Below are 20,829 nucleotides of genomic sequence, written 5' to 3' on the forward strand. Positions count from 1 at the left end.
TTGAGTAATCACGAAACTTCTAAGTACCGAAGTGTGGTCTGATCTTCATCTGCCCTTCTCTGGAAGTACCTTTCCTCCATCCGGGAATGGTGTATTTAGCTGATGTTGACGCACAAGGTAATGTATCAATTTCACTTGAAGCTTAGTTGTAGTTTCGGGCTTAGTCAAGTGTGATACAAACCCTATAGTAGGAGTCCCCCAAGTCGCCGAGCTAGGAGATCTGCCGAAAGAGGTGACAGACAAGGTAAGCAGTCAAACTTCCAAGTAAGCAACCCAGGATCAGAGGTTTGACTTCGGCTTCCGGTTGATTGTTCTCATTCTCCTTGTCTCTCATTCAACTGCGAGGATAAGGAGAAGCAAATGGATAAGAGATGATATGAGATACTTTTGCTTTTGAAGAAGTAACTTTCCACAGGCTTATTCTTGAACTGTGCTGGAGGGTTTTCTGGTGCCCTTCAGAGTATAAGGCCGACTCAAAAATTTGAGGGTCAAAACAAGTCCATCAAATCTAGAGTACGTTCGACCTTGATGATATGGGATACTTTTGCTGTTGACGGAATAATGAATGTGGTATGGAAAGGTGTCGTGCTGTAGTGATCTGTTTCAGCTCACCGTTGAACCTTCTGCTTCAATCTTTTGCATGGCAGAAGTGGTGTGCAACCTTTGCATTTAAATGGTCATTCAGAACATTCCTTCATAGTGACTCATCCACGCTTGGCAGCTTCAGTGTAAAGTGCCAATATCTGATCAACTGTCATGAGGTATTTGCCGGTGGAATTCGTGACCTTGACAGCAGTTGAGGATGAGTACTCGAGAGCAATGCTAAGTAAGCAACCAGGCAAAGGCTCCAGGCAGTCAGTTCTAAATTGGAGGTTTGATTTCAGGTTCCGACTGATTGCTCTCTTTCTCATTGTCCTGCAGGTGTGGACAAGGACAAAGACAAAGACAGGGAGAAAGCATGATATGGGATACTCTTGCTTTCGACCCTGATGATATGGGATACTCTTGTTCTTGGTGTGGCTTATTTGCTGAGGTATTATCAGGGGGAAATAAAGCTGAGTATTTCGAGAGGTTATGTTGAGGGTGCCTTTTCGAATGCGAGAAAGGGTTGAGCATTTTTGCAGGTTTTTCTGTCCGTTGAGGAGGGAGGTCAATGTATATAGGGATTTCCCAATAACAAGTAGTAATGCTATTCCTTTACCCTTCTTGGTCACAGCAATGTAGTGGGAGCTGCCAGCTTCACGTGTTTTAATTTTGTCAGAGCACTTTGAAAAAGTGGTATGTGGTATCTGGAAAGCTGATGTTACGTGTGAAGATTACAGATAAGCTTTATCTAAGGAAATTTGGCTCTCGAAGTTCTGAGAGTTGTGCCTCTTCGGTTTTCGAACAAGCAATCCCGTCGAGGATCTGACTCTCGAGATTCGGAAAGCGGTGCTACTCCGGTTTTTTAGAAAGTAATTATGTTGGGAGTCTTTTCTCGAATGTGAGTAAAGGTTGGACGTTCTTGCCAACCTGTCTTGCCGCAAAACACGGAGGTCGACACATATAGGGACTTTCCAGTTGTCAAGCAGTGGTGCTGTTCCTTTACCCTTATGGGTAATAGTAGGGTAGCTGGAACTTCGAAATTCTCGTGCCTAAACTTTGTCAGAGATCTTTGACAAAGTTATATGTGGTACCCGATGAGTTGATGGTGCATATGGAGAGCGGTGATTGAACAGTAAGATTCACGTGCTTTCTACTTCACCAGAAATCTTCGACAGAGTGCCCGTAATTTCCGCAAAGCTGATTGTGCATGTGACAGGTGCTGACGAGGCTGAAAAAGCAGGTGCTTCTTCGATTTCTGAGATCGGCCCTCGTGGTCTCTGAGCAGCCCAGCTTTTGAGAAAGCAAACGCCTCTTCGATTTCTGAGATCGGCCCTCGTGGTCTCTGAGCAGCCCAGCTTTTGAGAAAGCAAACGCCTCTTCGATTTCTGAAGCTCCGTCGAGTGCAGATTTTTATAGAGGCTGACATTAAGTTCCACAGCACACTTGAATCTCTACCAGTAGAAGCTCATTTTTTGCACTTCTAAGATCTTGATTTGTCTGACCTCTTCCTTCTTCAACACATTTGAAAATGTCTGGACCCTCCGACCGTCGTTTTGACTTGAACCTTGGAGAAGAGACAGCCACGCCTTCTCCAGACAACATATGGCGCCCATCCTTCATATCCCCTACTGGTCCTCTTACCGTTGGGGATTCTGTGATGAAGAATGATATGACCGCTGCAGTGGTGGCCAGGAACCTTCTCACTCCCAAAGATAACAGACTACTTTCCAAACGGTCTGATGAGTTGGCTGTTAAGGACTCTCTGGCTCTTAGTGTTCAGTGTGCAGGTTCTGTGTCTAATATGGCCCAACGCCTATTTGCTAGAACCCGCCAAGTTGAATCATTGGCTGCTGAAGTGATGAGCCTCAAACAGGAGATTAGAGGGCTCAAGCATGAGAATAAGCAGTTGCACCGGCTCGCCCATGACTATGCTACAAACATGAAGAGGAAGCTTGACCAGATGAAGGAATCTGATGGTAAGGTTTTACTTGATCATCAGCGGTTTGTGGGTTTGTTCCAAAGGCATTTATTGCCTTCGTCCTCTGGGGCTGTGCCTGGTAATGAAGCTTCAAATGATGAACCTCCAATGCCTCCTCCTTCTGGGGTTTTGTCAAGTACTGAGGCTCCGGATAACCACCCTCCGGTGCTTTCTCTTTCTGGGGCTCTACCGACTGCTGAGACTTCCTCTAAGCAACCTTTGTGAAGGCTCCCTTTTGTTTGTTTATTTTGACTCATGTATATGTACATATTTGTGGCTTATCGAAAATATTAATAAATAAGTTTTGCTTCATTTCAACATATTGTGTTAAATACACCAAAGCCTTCTTCATAAAGTTCTTTGAATTTTTGCTTTTGTTGAAACCTGTATTGTTGAAGCTTTGTGAGTGAAGCATGTAGTTTGAGGTAGTGTTCCCTTAATTTCCCGAGTGAGGAAAACTTCTCGGTTGGAGACTTGAAAAATCCAAGTCACTGAGTGGTTGTGAGACTGCCGAGTATCAAGGTGCAGTAGCATATGGTGGGAGTCCCCCAAGTCTTCAGGCGAAGAGAGTTGCCGAATGAGGTGTCTCGCGTGTTACTAATTTGTCAAAGTAACGAATTCTTGTTTCGATGTCACACATTCGTATATGCTTTATCTAAAAATATTTCCAACTTTTGTGTGTTTGATGCTGCATGCTATTGACTAGACAAGATCAAGTGCAATTAGTAGCTTTTCTCTCTTTTTCATCTTTTCTTTGGTGGAATTGCTTTTCGTTTCCACTAATCAGCCTGAGTGGATGCAAGATAACACCTTTCTCTATAGCTCAGATTGCAAAGTCGTCTTCATGAAAGTTTTTCCTTATCTTGTGAACTACAACATATCCAAATTTGAGATCCATCGGAGTAGTACAACTTCAGAAATTCAAGTATGATGAGTAACTGTTCATCAATGTTCTGTTAATCCGTCAGACTTGTTGTGAGCTTCGAAACTCCATTTTCTCTTGTTCAGATCAACATACTTTCTTGATCGAAGTTGTTCCTTAACTTGTGAACTACAACATATCCAAATTTGAGGTCCCTCGGAGCAGTATAACTCCAGAAATCCAGGTATGATGAGTGACTGTTTATCATTTGTCTGTCAACCCGTCAGATTTGTTGTGAGCTTTGAAACTCTATTTTCTCTTGCTCAGATCAGCATGCTTTCTTCATTGAAGTTGTTCCTCAGCTTGTGAACTACAACATATCCAAATTTGAGATCCCTCGGAGCAGTATAACTCCAGAAATCCAGGTATGATGAATGACTGGTTATTATTTTTCTGTCAACCCATCAGATTTGTTGTGAGCTTCGAAACTCCATTTTCTCTTGTTCAGATCGGTATGCTTTCTTCATTGAAGTTGTTCCTCATCGACTCTTTCATAACATATCAAAAATTCAGGATGAACTAACGGTTAAATATTTCCAGATCTTCGAAACATCACAACAGCTTCGAAATCTGCAAGAAGCCGACTATCATGTTTGGAGCTTCAACACTTTAATTTCCGTCGCTCAAACAGAAATGGTTCCTTCTTGAAAGTTGTTCATATGCTCAAGAACTATAGGGTGTCCAAAATTCAGCTCCATTGGAGAAGAGCAGAGGTTGCAGAAATTTGATAGATGAAAGGAGGCGGAAGAGGGAGAGAGAGAAAAAGTCTCTTGGGTTGGATTTCTATTTTGGGGCAGATTCCAATTTTTGTAGCACCTTCATTATTGATGAATTGCTTGTACTTTTGTCCATTATGAAACTTGGGACTTTGGCTTGTTGTTGGATCTATTATAATATGTTTGGGAACATATATAAGTGAATAAATAAGAAGGAAAATTTTGGGCCCTTGTGGGTGTAAAACAAAAAATGTTTATGTTTACCCAAGTGTTTTTGTACAAGTTCAAGGGCATCTTGGGTTTTGTGAACAAAATTTGTTTATTTGGAGCAAGGTTTTGTGTTGAAGCTTTGTAGGTGAAGCTTTGGTGTTGAAGCTTTCTAGGTGAAGCTTTGATGGTGAAGCTTTGTAGATGAAGCTTTGTAGATGAAGCTTTCTAGGTGAAGCTTTGATGGTGAAGCTTTGATGGTGAAAGTATGTAGAGGGAGCTTTCTAGGTGAAGCTTTTTTAGGTGAAGCTTTGTAGGTGAAGCTTTTTTAAGTGAAGCTTTTCGGGTGAAGTTTTTTTTTTGGGTGAAGCTTTGTGGGTGAAGCTTTTTAGGTGAAGCTTTGTGGGTGAAGCTTTGGAGGTGAAGCTTTTCGGGTGAAGCTTTTTGGGTGAAGCTTTTTAGGTGAAGCTTTATGGGTGAAGCTTTGGAGGTGAAGCTTTTCGGGTGAAGCTTTTTGGGTGAAGCTTTTTAGGTGAAGCTTTGTGGGTGAAGCTTTGGAGGTGAAGCTTTTCGGGTGAAGCTTTTTGGATGAAGCTGTTTTTTTTTTTTTTTTTTTTTTTTTTTTTTTTTTTTTTTTTTTTTTGGCGCTTGACACGGTCTTCATTTGCTTGTTTTGTAGTGACTGTGGAAGACGGATTGCTTTCTGATTGAGAAGGGTTCCGGCATCGCTTGCTATGAATGTAAAAGAGTGAGGGCTGAGTTGGCTAAATTACCTCTTTATTGAATTCATTGCCAAATGGCCTTCATTACATAGGATGCCGAACGGCTATAGCTCAACACTTGTACATCGTGAGTCTATTTGTAGTAGTACTTCAAGTGATCAGCGTTCCATGGATGGCCAAGGGTCTTGCCATCGGAGCTTCTAAGTGTGTAAGAGCCAGGGCGACTGATGCCAATGACTTCATACGGTCCATCCCAGTTTGGACTAAGTGTGCCTTCACTCGGGACTCTGTCGCAGAGTAATCTTTTCTTTAAGACCCAGTCTCCTATTTTGAAAGAACGAGGTTTGACCCTAGAGTCATAATAGTTGGAGATGCGCTGCTTGTAGGCGACATTCCTTAAGTGAGCTTGGTTTCTGTGTTCCTCGACTAAATCCAAGTTGAGGGTGAGTTATTTGTCATTTTCACTTTGAATGTAGTTCTGGACTCGGAATGTTGCTTGCTCGAGCTCAACAGGGACAACCGCCTCTGTGCCAAAGGCAAGTGAGAATGGAGTTTCTCCTGTTGAAGTCCGATATGAAGTGCGATATGACCAAAGAACTTGGGGTACAAATTCTGGCCAACAGCCTTTAGCTTTGTCCAAGCTGGTTTTCAAAGTGCGCTTGATTATTTTGTTGATGGCCTCAACTTGTCCATTAGACTGGGGATGAGCTGGAGAGGCAAAGCATAAGTTGATGTTGAACTTAGAGCAGAACAACCTGAACCTCTTGTTGTCAAACTGTCGCCCATTGTCAGTGACTATCGCATTGGGAATGCCGATTCTACAAAGGATGTTCTTCCACACGAAGTCTTCTATCTTTGCCTCAGTAATGGTTGCCAAGGGTTCTACTTCGGCCCACTTTGTGAAGTAGTCCACTGCAACGACTGCGTAACAGACTTTGCCCTTCCCTGCCGGCATTGGGCCGATCAAATCAAGTCCCCACTGGGCGAAGGGCCAAGGGCTGATCATAGGAGTAAGAGGCTCTGGAGGGGAATGAGGAATGGCCGCATATCGTTGACATTTGTCACATGAGCGGGATACTTTGATGGCATCCTGGTGGAGTGTTGGCCAGTAATATCCTTGGCGAAAAGTCTTGTGTGCTAGGGACCGAGATCCAGCATGATCTCCACAGACTCCCTCATGTATTTCCCGAAGGACGATTTCCGCCTCGGTAGGCGTAAGACACCTTAAGTATGGCAGGCTAAAACCTCGCTTATAGAGTTGATCATTGATGATCAGGTAGCGGGTAGACTTGTATCGAATTTGCTTAGCCTGGACTTTATCATTTGGGAGGGTGCCATGAGCAAGGAAATTATAGATCGGGGTGATCCAACTATCCCCCTGTTGTAAGTTGCATACTTCTGCGGCCATGGTGCTTGGTGTTGCCAACAGTTCGACATGAATTTTTCTTCCAATCTTGTCTTCCACAGCTGAGGCGAGGCGAGCCAGGGCGTCTGCATGACTGTTTACCGCTCGAGGAACTTGGGTGATCTGGTAGTGGAAGTGCTTGAGCAAAAGTTGTGTTTGCGCAAGATATGCTGCCATGGAGCTGTCCTTAGCATCAAAGTTGTTGGTAACCTGGTTGACCACTAATTGGGAGTCACTGAAAATATCAATTTGTTTAACCCCGAGGTGTTTGGCCAAACGTAATCCTGCTAGAAGGGCTTCATACTCGGCCTCATTGTTTGATGCCTTGAATTTGAAACGAAGAGCATACTCCATTGCTACTTTGTCGGGCGTAGTCAAGACTAGTCCCGCTCCACAGCCCTGTTGGTTGGATGAGCCATCAACATACAAACTCCATGCTGAGGTCGTTGATTCTACCTTCTGAGCTTCCGATGGTAATGAAGCTACTGCTTCAGGTGTAGAAGCAATGTCAACAGGATATGTGAAGTCGGCGATGAAATCTGCTACTGCTTGGCCTTTTTTGGCTGGTTTTGGTTGGTAGGAGATGTCAAACTCACCCAATGCTATCGCCCATTTGATCATTCGTCCAGACGTGTCAGGACTCTGGAGTATCTGTCGAAGAGGGTGATTGGTAAGCACGATGATGGCGTGTGCTTGGAAATAAGGGCGAAGTTTCCGAGCAGACATGACCAATGCTAGAGCTAATTTCTCAATGTTGGAGTATCGTGTCTCCGCATCTTGTAGGGCCTTGCTAGCGTAGTAGACGGGCCGTTCGACACCACTGTCCATTCGAATAAGAACAGAACTGACTGCTGAAGCCGAAACCGATAGATAGATGATGAGAGTGTCACCAACTTCTGGTTTGGAGAGCAGAGGGGCTTTACTCATGTACTCTTTGAGGTTCCTGAATGCCTTGGCATATTCCTCCGTCCATGTAATGTACTTCTTATTTCCCTTGAGTGCTTTGAAGAAAGGAGCACATCTGTCTGTGGCCTTAGAAATGAACCTGGTTAAGGCTGCCACCTTGCCAGTAAGGCTCTGGATGTCCTTTGAAGTTACCGGTTCCTTCATGTCGAGGATTGCTTTGATCTTCTCGGGATTAGCTTCAATGCCTCGTTGGCTAATCATGAAACCTAAGAATTTGCCAGAGCCTACGCCGAAGGCACATTTGTTGGGGTTTAACCTCATTCGATACCTCTTCAAAATAGTGAAAGTTTCAGATAGGTTGGTGATGTGTTGGTCAGCATGTTTGCTCTTGACTAACATATCATCAACGTAAACTTCCATGCTCTTCCCAATCTGCTCGGCGAACATTGAGTTGACTAGTCTCTGATAAGTCGCTCCTGCATTCTTTAGGCCGAAAGGCATGACTTTATAGCAGTATAGTCCTCTGTCGGTAGTGAAGGCTGTGTGTTCTTGATCCGAAGGGTTCATGAGGATTTGGTTGTATCCTGAGTAAGCATCCATGAAGCTCAGGAGTTCACACCCGGCCGTAGAGTCTATAAGTCTGTCAATAAAAGGAAGAGGGAAGCTATCTTTGGAACACCCTTTGTTTAGGTCGGTGTAGTCAACACACATTCTCCACAAGACCTTTTGAAGCAAAAGACTTTCTTTGGTCGGATTTTTCTTAACAAGGACCACATTTGCTACCCATGTCGGGTAATTGACTTCGCGGACAAAGCCTATGCCTTTGAGTTTTTCAACTTCTGCTTTCATTGCCTCGTATCGTTCAGCGTCATAAGATCTTCGCTTCTGTCTCACCGGCTTGATCTTGGGGTCAATACTCAAACGATGACAGATGACATCGGGAGAGATGCCTGGCATGTCCTCGTATGACCAGGCGAAGACTTCAGTGTTCTCTTTCAAAAAAGATATCAATGCTAACCGAAGGGGTGGTGACAATGTGGTGCCAATCTTCACCATGCGATCTGGATAATCTCTTGAGATAGGTACCTTCTCCAACTCTTCAGCAGGTTGGGCTTGCTGGGTGAAAGAGTCATCTCGAGGATCATCGGGTTGATTGTTGCTATCAGGAAGATCCAAGTTCGCTTCATCTAGGCTGGTCTTTGTGACTTGGTCATGTACAGACAGGGTTTCCTTGGGTCCGGGCAAGTGTTGTTGCTTAACTGAAGTGTTGTAACATGATTGTGCACTAAGCTGATCTCCTCTGATGTAGCCGTTGCCATGGGGGGTTGGAAATTTCATCAACAGCATATGCGTGGATACCATAGCCTTGAGATCATTGATGCATGTGCGCCCAAAGATGACATTGTATGCCGTTGGGCAGTCAACCACTAGGAAGTTAGTGGTAATGGTAGCCGTGTAAGGGCCTGTACCAATAGTAAAGGGTAAATGTATGCTCCCTAAGGGTTGCACGATATCATCGGAGAAGCTTATCAGAGGAGAAATCGAGCGATCGAGCAAGTGTTCAGCTACACTGAGTGCCCTGAAAGCTTCGGCAAACATGATATTGACCGAAGCCCCTGTGTCTACGAGGATTCGTCGAACATCAAAGTTGGCTATGTGAGCCTCCACGATCAATGGGTCGTTATGAGGGTAGATGATGCCTCTTTCTTCCTCAGGGTAGAAACATATCGGATCCCAGTTAGGCTTTTGATACTTCCCTCCCCTGATGTCTTCCACGTGAAACACTTGGTGACCAGGCCTCAGAATTCGTTCACTGTTTTTCATGGCCCTATTGGAAGATTCAGATATGGGTGTGCCGCCGCTTATGGAATATATGACATTCACCTGGCGTTGGTTACGGTTATCCCTTTGAGGGTGAAGGAGGAATTGATCAATTTTTCCTTCTCGTGCCAAAGCTTCAATACGATCACGGAGGATGATACATTTCTCGCTATCATGGCCGTTATGCTCATAGTAGCAACAAAACATGCCCGCGTTATTCGGGGGCGTGTAATCTGGGTGCCTCGGCTTTGGCTTTGGTATCAGGTGAGCTATGCTGGGGTAAATGGCCGCGCATGTGGCATTCAAGGGCGTGTATGTCTCATACCTTGGGGTAGGGGGTATCTTGACGCGGGTTTGACCCACTGCATTGACTGCCTGGGGGCGAGCGTTATTGTGGCGATACCCTTGGTTATCGGGATAGTGTCCCTTACTCTTTTTACTGAAATGAGAGTGGTGAGGATGGAAATCCTTCCTCTTGCCTTGAAATTGATATGTCTGTTGATTTGGCGAAGCATTATGCAAGGCATGGGGAGGTGCCACTGCTGTTTGGAAAGTCGAGGTCTTCTCATTTAGGTGAGTCTGGCTTCCACCTCCCACTTGTTGATAAAGGATGGTTGTAGGGGGTTTCTCCTGATATGTCTTTGCCTCGGCGGAGGCATGGTTATAAGCTTGCGCCATCACCTCAGAGTAAGTCTTCCAAGTATTGGCATTGATCATGTATTTAAAGAAACAATCACGTAGGCCTGCCGTGAAGGCTTTGAGGGCAGTCTTGTCGTCTGCCTCGGCACACCGGGAGTATTCATGGCTGAAGCGGCCAGCATACATACGTAATGACTCGTCTGGCTTCTGGCGGATAGTGTACAGGTCATCTGCAGAGTGCAAGCGATCGGTTTGGAAAATGTGTTGGGAAACAAATAGTTTCCTCAATTCCTCAAATGAGTCTACCGTCTCAGGTGTAAGACGACAATACCAATTTAGAGCTCCGCCAGAGAGGGTGGAGGGGAAGAGAAGACATCGCTCTTCGTCGGTGTGCATCCGGTATGCCATGGTGGACTCAAAGAGGTTAAGGTGCTCAATCGGGTCCTCTTTTCCAGTATAAAGTTGCAAGCCAAGCTTTTGCTTTGTCTTTGCTTGAAGGGGGGTGTTGAGGATCCTCCTTGTAAGAGGGCCAGGCCTGTGTTGGTTCCAGTCAGGTATTTCAGCCTGACGTTCAGCCTTCAACTTGTTTACTTCCTCAATAAGTTGTAGGACAAGGGGGTCCTGAGCGGAGTTATGTGCCACTGGAGCTTTCTTTCGTAAATCTCCATCTCCTCTTGGAATTAGGAAGGTTTGATCAAGGGCATGTGATTTTTCCCTGGACTCGTTGTACTGGCTTCCAGGGTATGTCTGTCGGAACACCTCTGAGTCCCCTGTACCCTCATGTCTCTCTAGGACTTGTTGCCCCTTCCCCAAATTGGTGGCCGGCTCGGGCCGTGGCAGGGGACCGAGTCTCTCAGAAATCCTTGGGTCATTGATCTTTGAGCTTATATGGATGGAATTCTCTCGACGTTGCTTCAGGAAATCCCGACAATCGCGAAAGACGGCTTTCGATCCTTCTGCCCCTTCAGCAAAGAGGTGTCTCCCTCCACTTCTCATGGTTCGGGTCGAAGCAACTGGGTTAAGAGAAGCCTCATGTTGATTATCAAGTCGAGGGGTAATCTGTTCCCTATCAGGGATATCTATGTCGAATGCATGTGACCCTCCATGTTGGAGGGCACCCAGTTGATGGTTGACTTCCACGGGGGCAACAAGCTCGCGTGTCTGAGCTTGCCTAGCTTCGTGGAGTGTCTCGAAGAGCTTCTCATATTGCTCCTGGAGGACCTCATTCCTCATTGCTATCTTGTTGTTCTGAGCTTCCAACTCATCGACTTTAGCTTGAAGAAGAACTCGTTTTCCTTCCTTCTTTCGTTGCTTCGCACTATGTGCAAGGGGGGTGTCATTCTGTGTGCTGTGGCTTCCTTCGCTTCCCATGTTGGAGAGGGATGCCTGGTCAAAAGAAAGTGTACGAATGATAGAAACCAGCTTGACACAGCTGAAGAGAGTAGGAATAAGTGTCGTTTCCCACAGACGGCGCCAAATGTTGATGCACAAAATCAGCGAAGACTTTGGTACAACAGAAAGTGTCAGGTTTTATGACCTTCGCTTGGTTGCTTCGGTCACTAGTGAGGATAAGTACGTAAATGAATAGAGACAGAGAAGCAAACACAGGATGTACGTGGTTCACCCAGATTGGCTACGTCCACGGAGTAGAGGAGTTCTTATTAGTAGTGAAAGGCTTACACAAGTACAAAGGATCAAGCTCTCAATTTAGTGAGTTCTTGTGAATGATTTAACACAAAATGGCATTAGGCAATATTGTGGGGGGATGACCCCTATTTATAGAAAAACTTGTAGCTTTGTCACATTGACATGTGTCATGTTATGATTGGTTCTTGATGTTGACACGTGCTGCGCTCTGATTGGCTTCTAATCTTGACACGTGTCGAGTAGTGATTGGCCTCCTGGTCGGAGGGGAACTCTTCTGGGTCCTTGACAGTATAGTGATTGTTCACTTGTTTGTTAAGAATTAGGTCCTTATACATACAGTTAAAGTTTGGCACAATGAAATTTTTGATTATGCAGCCGTCCTGACAATATGTAGTCTTCTCTCTTTATTTTAACCAATGAAATAAGAATATGAATTTGTAATATGTTTGTTCTTCTTTTTCCGTTCTTTCAATTTTTTCAACAAAATTCTCCGTCTTCCCTTAAAAAAAGAAATATTTTAAATTATTTTCTCATTATTTTTGATGCTACTGAACTGTTGGAATTGTTGGATTTCATGCCAAAGAAAAAAAAATTCAAAACATTAACTAATTTAATCAGATTCTCTACTATAAAGGTATGCATTTATATCTTGTTCTAACTGGCTGAATAGTCAATTGCAATCTGATTAATTTGTACATAAATCTGAGCTAGCAAGCATCAAATAGAAGCCTTTCACAGATTCTGTGTGTTCAATTTAAATCATAACTCAGATTCTTTTCCCACCTAGCTAGCTAGCTTTACTATGGCAAACAATATGTGACAACTCGTCCCGAATTAATATATATTTTATCCCCGAATGCGTGAAAATGATGATTATGCCCTTGAGGCTTAGTGACATGGATGTACGTAGATAATTTTAAATTATTTTTTCGATGACGTAATTAAATTGTACTCGACGTCACGAGAGCATTGAAGCGAGTTAGGGCCAAGTTGGGTTCATAACGAAAATGTTACGAATAAACGAATGTGTAAACGGGCTAAGGAAATGAACCCATCACCAAACCTCCAACTTTATAGGGTCCAATTAAAATTTACGGTGGTTCTTGGATCATTTACTAGCCCTAAATCTCATGGCCCAATCAAGGCCTTGCTTCCCTTATTTTTGCCCAATCCTGTGACCAAATATACACACACACACGTGCTAAACTTCACCATTCCTCTCTACCTCTTTCTCGAACACTCTCTTTTTGTACACCCGAAACCCCCAACTCACAAACCCCTCCAAAACTTCACAGATCGAACACGAACTTCACATCATTGTGTTCCTCGTGGTCTCACGATCCTAGTAATACCTTTGGAACGAAGAACGGTTCACAGGAACTTGAGAACTTAGGAGCTCTGGCGGGGTGCCTTGTTTCCCCTACGTGATCGCCGAAGTTTCACTTGGTTTTGAGACTCAAAAATGTATCCACGCAACTCCCCTAGTGTTTTAGACTAGTTTTGGTTAAGGTTTGACGTCGGAATAAGCTCGATTATGGGTTTCCAGGTTTAGCCGGTTTTTCCAAAGATTTTTCCAGCTAGTTTCTGTTAGATTTTGGATTTCAAATAGGTAAGGTTGTGTTCTACTCTCTGAGAGCTTCAAATCCATATAAAATTCGTGAATTTTGGTTGAAAAATGAGTGAGATATTGAAGTTTGAAGTTTTTCCAGAAACCGACAATACAGATGGCGGCCGGCGGCGGATTCTGGCGAAGCCACTGGAGAAGACAAGGAATATTCCGTCAACTTTAACGGAATATACTAACGGCGTTAGGTAACACCGTTAGTTTTTAGACGGAATATTATATTATTTAACGGAATATTCCTTAACGCCGTTAGGGATTCCGTAAGTATGCTAAGCACGTGCCTGAGCATGGGACGTCGGAAAATTATTCTAAAAATATGGGGATGATCGTGGTGTTCATTAGGCCATGATGGTATATTTAAACATCCCAATTGAGCAACGTATGAGAAGTTATTACATAGTTTTGGTTATGTGCTTAAAATTAACGTTAAAATAGTTGTTTCACATATATGTGAGACATATCCGGAGGACGAGCGCAGCTAGGTGAGACTTGGGGGTTACAACCCTGCTACATACCAAGGAGTGGGCTTTTGATTTTCTATATATACGTATATATGTTTTACATTTTTTCCCAAAAATTGTTTTAAATGGATTTACATTTTTAAATGTCATGTCAATTGCATTACATTTTAGTATGTGCATTAGTATAGGTATGCATATTATTGCATGACGTTGCAGACGCTCAGGTAAGCTTCAGGTGAGTACATTTAGTGCTCATTATCCTGCACCCTAGTGTTAGTGCTCCGTCCGAGGCCAGGGCCTAGCCTTCACGTGATCGTTCACCTCCCGCACCACACGCTCACTTTAGATCCAAGGCAAGTTCCAACCTGTTGTTTAGACCACATTAGGTGGTTCCGACTTGTAGGGTGACTTGCGATACTTTGCACAGACTTCACGTGATCATAGCACTTGAGCGTATCTATTTACACCTAGCCTGTTGTACAGACCACATTAGGTGGTTCCGACTCGTGTGCAGAAATTAGTTGATAAGTTATAGGCTCAGCCGTACAAGTCACGTTAGGTGACTCTGGTTGGCATATTATTTTTCATTGATTTATTTCACCTGGCTTACTTATTTCATTGCAGAGATACTTGACATGGCATATATTTAGTTTTCATTACTCTCGAGCATGATTTCTATATACATATGTATTACTATTTTCTGGGAAATTATACTGGTTTTATGGTGAGGGGTTATTACTTTTGAAAAGTGAAATGGTTTTAAAAAGCTTTGTTTTTGCCCACTCACGTTTTCTGTTTTACGCCCCTCCAGATTCTAGTTAGACGTTCATGTTGGTGGCTCATGAGGACTCTACGGCAGTTCTGACAGACTTCAAATAATGTAGGAACTTTCTTTCATTTTCTGTATAATTAATACTTAGTTTGTTGGACTGCACTTAGGAGTTTGTTGGACTGCACTTAGGTTACCTATACTCTGATTACATGAATTTATGTTTTCAAACCTTCACTCGTACTTATATACTTATCTAGTGTAAAGTAGCTAGATATTCATATCATTATCACTTCCGCACTGAGCACATGGTTACGTTACCCTCACATGACGGCCATCACGTCTTGATTTAGGTCGAGGTGTGTCACAATATCACACAATTCCATGATACAAAAACATAAAAAAACATAATTGCATTACATAGATGCATGCCACATATAACCAGAGATTCCCAACACATCTTTATATAAAAAGCCAAGGGCCAAATGAACAGTATTTTTGGTGTCACAAGTTTCATCAAAATAATTGGACAAAAATACCCCTCAAACAAAAAACTTCAAAAGCAATTCAAAATAATACATCAAATGTGGCTGGGGTATTTTCGTCATTTTAACAATATTTTTTAAATAATTAATTTTTTTGTACAGTTTTTTTTAATAATTAGTACCTCACAATAGACTAGCATGTGATTCAATTAGTTGTTCATTAAATATTATTTTCTCTATTTTTAAACACGTTCAAAACATCTTAAGAAGCGTGTAATGCATGATATAAAAAAGGTTTTTCGCACGCAGATAATAATGTGATTAAATTTGTTGTCAAATGATTTTTTTTTTTTTGAACAAACGATATTATCTACACTAAGGGGGAAGGGGTGAGCTTAGCCTCACAATGGGCTAGCAATAATGTGATTCAATCAGTTGTTTATTAAATTTTATTTTCTCTATTATTAATATAAATTCAATATGGACCGATTTTATTATGTGGATTTAGTTATTTTAATTTATTTATGAGGGGTTTCTTGTAGCATGATCTAAAACTATTCATTTACTTCAAATATTTGACTTTCTTTTTGTCAATTTACCCATATAAATACATTTAAAATGTGTAAGTCGCGCGTAACACGCCATGATTCAAAAAATGTTTTATACCCGCGTGCATGAAGGCTAGTAATCAATATAACATAGGACAAAGCTTTATAATCATGATACTATTCCACTCTCCACGGGGCCGTTGGTGGGAAGGTGGAGAAATTTGAGGGAAATAGCCAATTGGATAAATTGGTGGATTTGGTTTTTAACTTGTTTATTTTTCTTTATGACACTTTAGATGTGGTCCTTAGCTATCAATATCCTTTGATTGAAATTTTGTCTGTTTTTAGTTTTGATCGAAGTCTCTGACATTAATGTAATAATGTAAGTTACTATAGTTTTTAAATTAAAAACTAAAAATTGAAATTTGTATTTGTTTATGTTAATGAGATTTTAAATAAAATCCATAATTTGTGGGATTAGAAATAATAAAATATAAATTATACTCTCTGTTATATTGTGTATATACATATATATATATATAGATACATTCATCAAATTAACAAAACAAAAAAATTGTTGTACCAAAACATGGGTACATTCTTCAAAACCACAGGAAAAAAAAAGAAAGATATTATGCTTAATAACATTAGTAAATTTCTTCGATTAAACTTGGTATGGACATATTCTCAAATAAACGAAAAAGAATGTACCCATGTAATTTAAAAAATGGATTAAAAAAATTTGAATGGATTTTATATTGAAAAATTGCGTACATTTTATATTTAAAAAGGGTACATTTACATATAACAAATTGGTATATTTAAGAATGGTACATTTAAGATTAAAAAAATAAAAAAATTATATGAATGGGTACATTTAAGATTAAAAAATTGAGAATTTTTTTATAAAAAAACTAACGGGTACAATGTCACAGCCCGTCCTGAAAGATTTTCTCTGATGGTGTGAAATGTATAATTTATCCTTCAACGTTTGTGGTGTTGTGTGGTTTAAGTTATGTTGTGGACCAATTATTTTCTTTCCTAAAATTTTGGACCCAACTAGAACTAAATTTTTTCCTAGTTTTGGTTGGTGACAAGCTAGACCACACACCCACACACACACCCAATCCCGTTGACCCTCTCTCCCTCTCCTCCCTCTCGGTTTTTCTCAATTTTTTGTACAAAACGTACGGACAAACCTCAAACCAAGCAATTTCTTCACGGATCGAGGTTTTTGAAGTCACCTTTGTGTTCCTTGTGAGCTCAGGAACACATCTATACCGTTTTTAGAACGCGAATATCTCATTTTCCCGAGAACCCGAGAACGTAATTTTGAGTTACTGTTCATGTACTCGTGATTTCGAAGTTTTTAAGAGATTTTAAGCTGCTAGGAAGCTTTAAAACGCCTTCGTGAAGCTCGGAGAAGAAAAATGAAGTGTTTTAGACGTCGGGAAATTGAGTTTGACAAGTTTCAAGTTTGGCCGGAATATCGAGGTTTCTCTGGTGAAATCCCGTGGATTTCAAGGCTTGAAAGTGGTAAGGTTTTGTTCTTCTAGTCCTAAGCTTCATTTTGGTACAAATTTCATAAGTTTTGATGGAAATATGAGCAAGATATTGAAGTTTTAAACTTTCCCAGTTTTCGGCAATCGCAGCGGTGGCCGGCGCCGGACTCCGGTGAACCAAGGAAGAAGGAGGAGAATATTCCATCAAAGTTGACAAAATATTCTGACGCCGTCAGGTAACTTTAACAGCATATTCTGATTTTTGACGAAATATTCCCTATCGCCATTAGGGAATCCGTTTGGTGTGCCAGGCACATGTCTGCGCGTGGGCAGTGCGTCTGGCCATGCCTTGGCCAGCGTGTGAGGGCGCGTGGGGTCATGAAATTTTTTTCTAAAAATATGGAGATGTTCCTGAGGTTGAGTAGGTCATGATGGTATATTCAAATACCCCATTTGAGCAATGTATGAGAAGTTATTTCCTAGTTTTGTGTATGTGCTTTAAATAACGTATATTCAGTCATTTCGCATATAGGTGAGACCTATCCTAAAGACGAGCGTCATCAATCGAGACTCGGGGGCTACGACCCTTCGACATATCAGTGAATGGGCTTTTGGTTTTCCGTATATACCTATATACTTGAGATTTTTCCCAGAAAATGAATTTAAATGATTATGCATTTTGAAATGCCATGCAAAGTATCTGTCTATCTTATTATGCATTAGTAGTTGCATACATTTATGATTGGTGCTGCGGACGCATAGGTAAGTGTCAGGTAAGTTCATAAAGTAAAGATAGGAGATTGCTTCAGTTATGTGAGATATGATGTGATGTATTGAGAGCTCATAAACCTGCACCCTGATGTTACTGCTCCCACCCAGAGTTAGGGCACAGTCCTTCACGTGATGTTCACCTCCCGCACCATATGCTCACCTTGGATCTAAGTTAGGTGCACAAGCTTGTCGTACATACCACTTTAGGTGGTTCCGACTCGGAGGTGACCCGCGATTATTCGCACAGCCTTTACGTGATCGTAGCACTAAAGCATATTTATTTTACACCTAGTCTTGTCATACAGACCACTTTAGGTGGTTCCGACTTGTGTGCAGGATTTGATTTGATATGATTGATATTGGTTATGAGCTATATACTCAACCGTGCATATTGAGTTAGAAGGATTTAGCTGATACGATATCTAACATTGATATATTTATCTGGATTACTTGTCACGTCCCGATCCCAACATACGTCGAAAATCGACACGTAACAAGGAAAATAATGTTCGTTGAATACGGTATAAGTTATGGAATGAAATACTTTAACTGATAACCCAAAATAATGTGAAGGTGGCTAAGTTCTCCACAAAATATTTACAAATATGTACATCCCAAAAAGAAGCATAATCTTTTCTTTACTAAGAACAAGTATGAGGTGCTTAAAAGAAAGTCCCAAAAGATAAAGTACAAGAGTGAAACAAGGGTAACCTAACGCTCAAAGTCTCTGATAACTGCACTGTTACCCCCACCTACAAACTTCTCGGAGTCTACTCAAACCTGTCACCTACACGATCAATGTCTACACCATCGGAATGGTGCACCAGGAAAACAATAACCTGGATAAGTTGCGAAGCTTATGAGAGTGACAATAATATCAGGTATGTGAGAATAATGCTAATGCCAACCATCAAACACAGTTTACATATCTTGAATATAAATCATTCATAAGAAATCAATACTAACTTTTGTAAACCCTGAATGAGTCACCCAGACATCTAACGGTTCGTCTGAAACCAATCACAACATCTCACAACCATCTTCTCATACAACACAATGAAAAGTAGAGTTAAAGCGACACAGTTTGGCCAAAACCTACACTTTTGAAGCCATCTCAATTCAAATTCAATAAATTCCAAGGTGAGTAAGATTTCGGATCTTCACTCAACAGAATCGTGAAATATGAGAGATTCCGGACCATCTCTCAATGGAATCCAAGTGGATACGATTCCGGACCCTCACTCAACCGAATCGCTAAGTACAATACATAACAATAACTATTTGAAACCCAAGTTAGATACGATTCTGGAACATCACTCAACGGAATTGGAGAATAAAAGGGATTCCGAACCATCTCTCAACGGAATCCGAGTGGATACGATTTCGGACCATCACTCAACGGAATCGTAGAAGACCAACAATCATAATGTACGGCGGCTCAAAGAAATGAGACAAGCACATGCTACTTAATTTACAAAAACTCAACAAAGGAAGATTAGGCACAATTACTAAATTTAAAACCAATCACCGAAGCGGAAGGTGAAACCATATCAAAGTAACGAATCCCCATCATAATGGTTAACAGTCATTACTAGTCCTCACATTAATCTCAACATGCCAATCATACAAATCAAACCACATTTCCAATATACATGCCACACCCCATTTCATAAACATAAATTGATGTTGAAGTATTGGAATAACAATTCAATAGAACATATTCATAAAACCAATTCATATCCACACAAGATCATAATTATGACAACCTGGTAATTACCAATATCACATATATTAAAGTCACTCACCTGGAGTCCGTGCCAATGTACTCTAGCACAATAGTCAAGGCATCACGTTCTATCACCGCCTAACAAAGCACAAGTCCACATTTAGATTTTCTTCGATAATTCACATACTCAAAAATTCTCATATGTCTCCCACAACAACATTTAATGAGGAATCGAACCGTCATTCTAATGTAGAGTCCATGATCTTACGTCATTTGCTTTGTAAAATCCAATCACTAGATTTTCACTTATAAGTCCCTAAGGTCCTTAAACAATATCTACAATAGCATATTAAAATCTTGTCTCAATTCAACAATAAGATTGTCAATTATTAGAATAATCAAGTGGCAGACCTTATCGATAAAATATACAATCAACAGCATTTTCATAAATCGAATGTCATATATCGGAAAATTCGACTTTTTCCAAAAATTCTCAAATTCTACAAGAATAAATATTTCAACAAGTAGAGTAAACTTTATACCTATGGTCGAGTCCAATTTGGCCAGGAAGGGCTTAAATTTTGCTCGCACCTAACGAAACCCTAAGGTGGGTGTTCTTCAATTCGGCTTCCTTGGTGTTCCAACGCCCATACAACTGATTGGGTCTTGTTCCTGGGTCCAAGGGGAGTTGATTAAGGGTGGTGGTGGGTGGTGAGACTAGCCGGAATGGCAAAATCACCGTCAAAACTCCTTGGGTCACCCGCACGGTTTTACACTATTTTAGACCTAAAAACCCTCAAATTTGGGTGGAGATGGAAGATGGGAGATGGTGGAAGAGGTTGCAGGTGATGGATGGTTGAATTTCTCCTGAAAAATGGTGGAAATGGCCGGAAACCACTCCGGTGGGCGCGTGAAAATGGGTCGACGGAAATGGAGGGGGAAAATCCTCTTTTTCCTCTTTGGTCCTTCCTTTCTATGGTCCTTTCTCCTCCTTTAAAAAAAATCTGATGTGTCCCCTTTTAAGGCTGCTGACTAATCCTTTTCCACTAACTAAAATACCCAATTCCACTTATAGTAGCTGGTCCATTAATCCAAAAAAAAAAGTTTAGGCCTTTTACCCATAAGTGGAAATTAGAATAATTCCCACAATCTATATTTTTACCACTTCAAACGTCCGTAATTTATACCGTTATAATTTAGACTTGCAAACGGCTTTCGCCTATGCGTTCGTAGGTTCGAGATCTATTTAAAAACACTAGTTGTAACTTCGAAATATCAACAAAAGATAAAGATTGATTATGAAACTTCCAACTTGATAACTAATCAATTACTAAACTTATAATTAGTGGAATTAAAATTAACTAATAAAGATAACGTAATCGCGAAATACGAATT

General features: G+C 41.4%; 3 long non-coding RNA genes across 4 annotated transcripts; 2 read left to right on the plus strand and 1 right to left on the minus strand.

Moving 5' to 3' along the window:
* Nucleotides 1-3,104: 3,104 nt before the first annotated feature.
* Nucleotides 3,105-4,429, plus strand: LOC126610082 (uncharacterized). Of its 2 annotated transcripts, none has more exons than XR_007618367.1 (3): nt 3,105-3,669; nt 3,753-3,850; nt 4,026-4,429. It is a non-coding gene; the product is annotated as an uncharacterized LOC126610082 (long non-coding RNA). The 2 variants fall into 2 exon arrangements; XR_007618368.1 differs by lacking the exon at nt 4,026-4,429 and adding an exon at nt 3,934-3,970.
* A 322-nt stretch (nt 4,430-4,751) lies between these two features.
* LOC126610083 (uncharacterized) lies at nt 4,752-5,051 on the plus strand. Its single transcript, XR_007618369.1, has 2 exons — nt 4,752-4,828; nt 4,899-5,051. It is a non-coding gene; the product is annotated as an uncharacterized LOC126610083 (long non-coding RNA).
* A 13,185-nt stretch (nt 5,052-18,236) lies between these two features.
* On the minus strand, nt 18,237-20,384 carry LOC126610081 (uncharacterized). The gene is made up of 3 exons (XR_007618366.1): nt 19,977-20,384; nt 19,514-19,572; nt 18,237-18,510 (listed from the first exon to the last, which is right to left on the minus strand). It is a non-coding gene; the product is annotated as an uncharacterized LOC126610081 (long non-coding RNA).
* Nucleotides 20,385-20,829: the final 445 nt, after the last annotated feature.

This window comes from Malus sylvestris, chromosome 17 (assembly GCF_916048215.2).
Source record: "Malus sylvestris chromosome 17, drMalSylv7.2, whole genome shotgun sequence".
NCBI classification, from domain to species: Eukaryota; Viridiplantae; Streptophyta; class Magnoliopsida; order Rosales; family Rosaceae; genus Malus; species Malus sylvestris.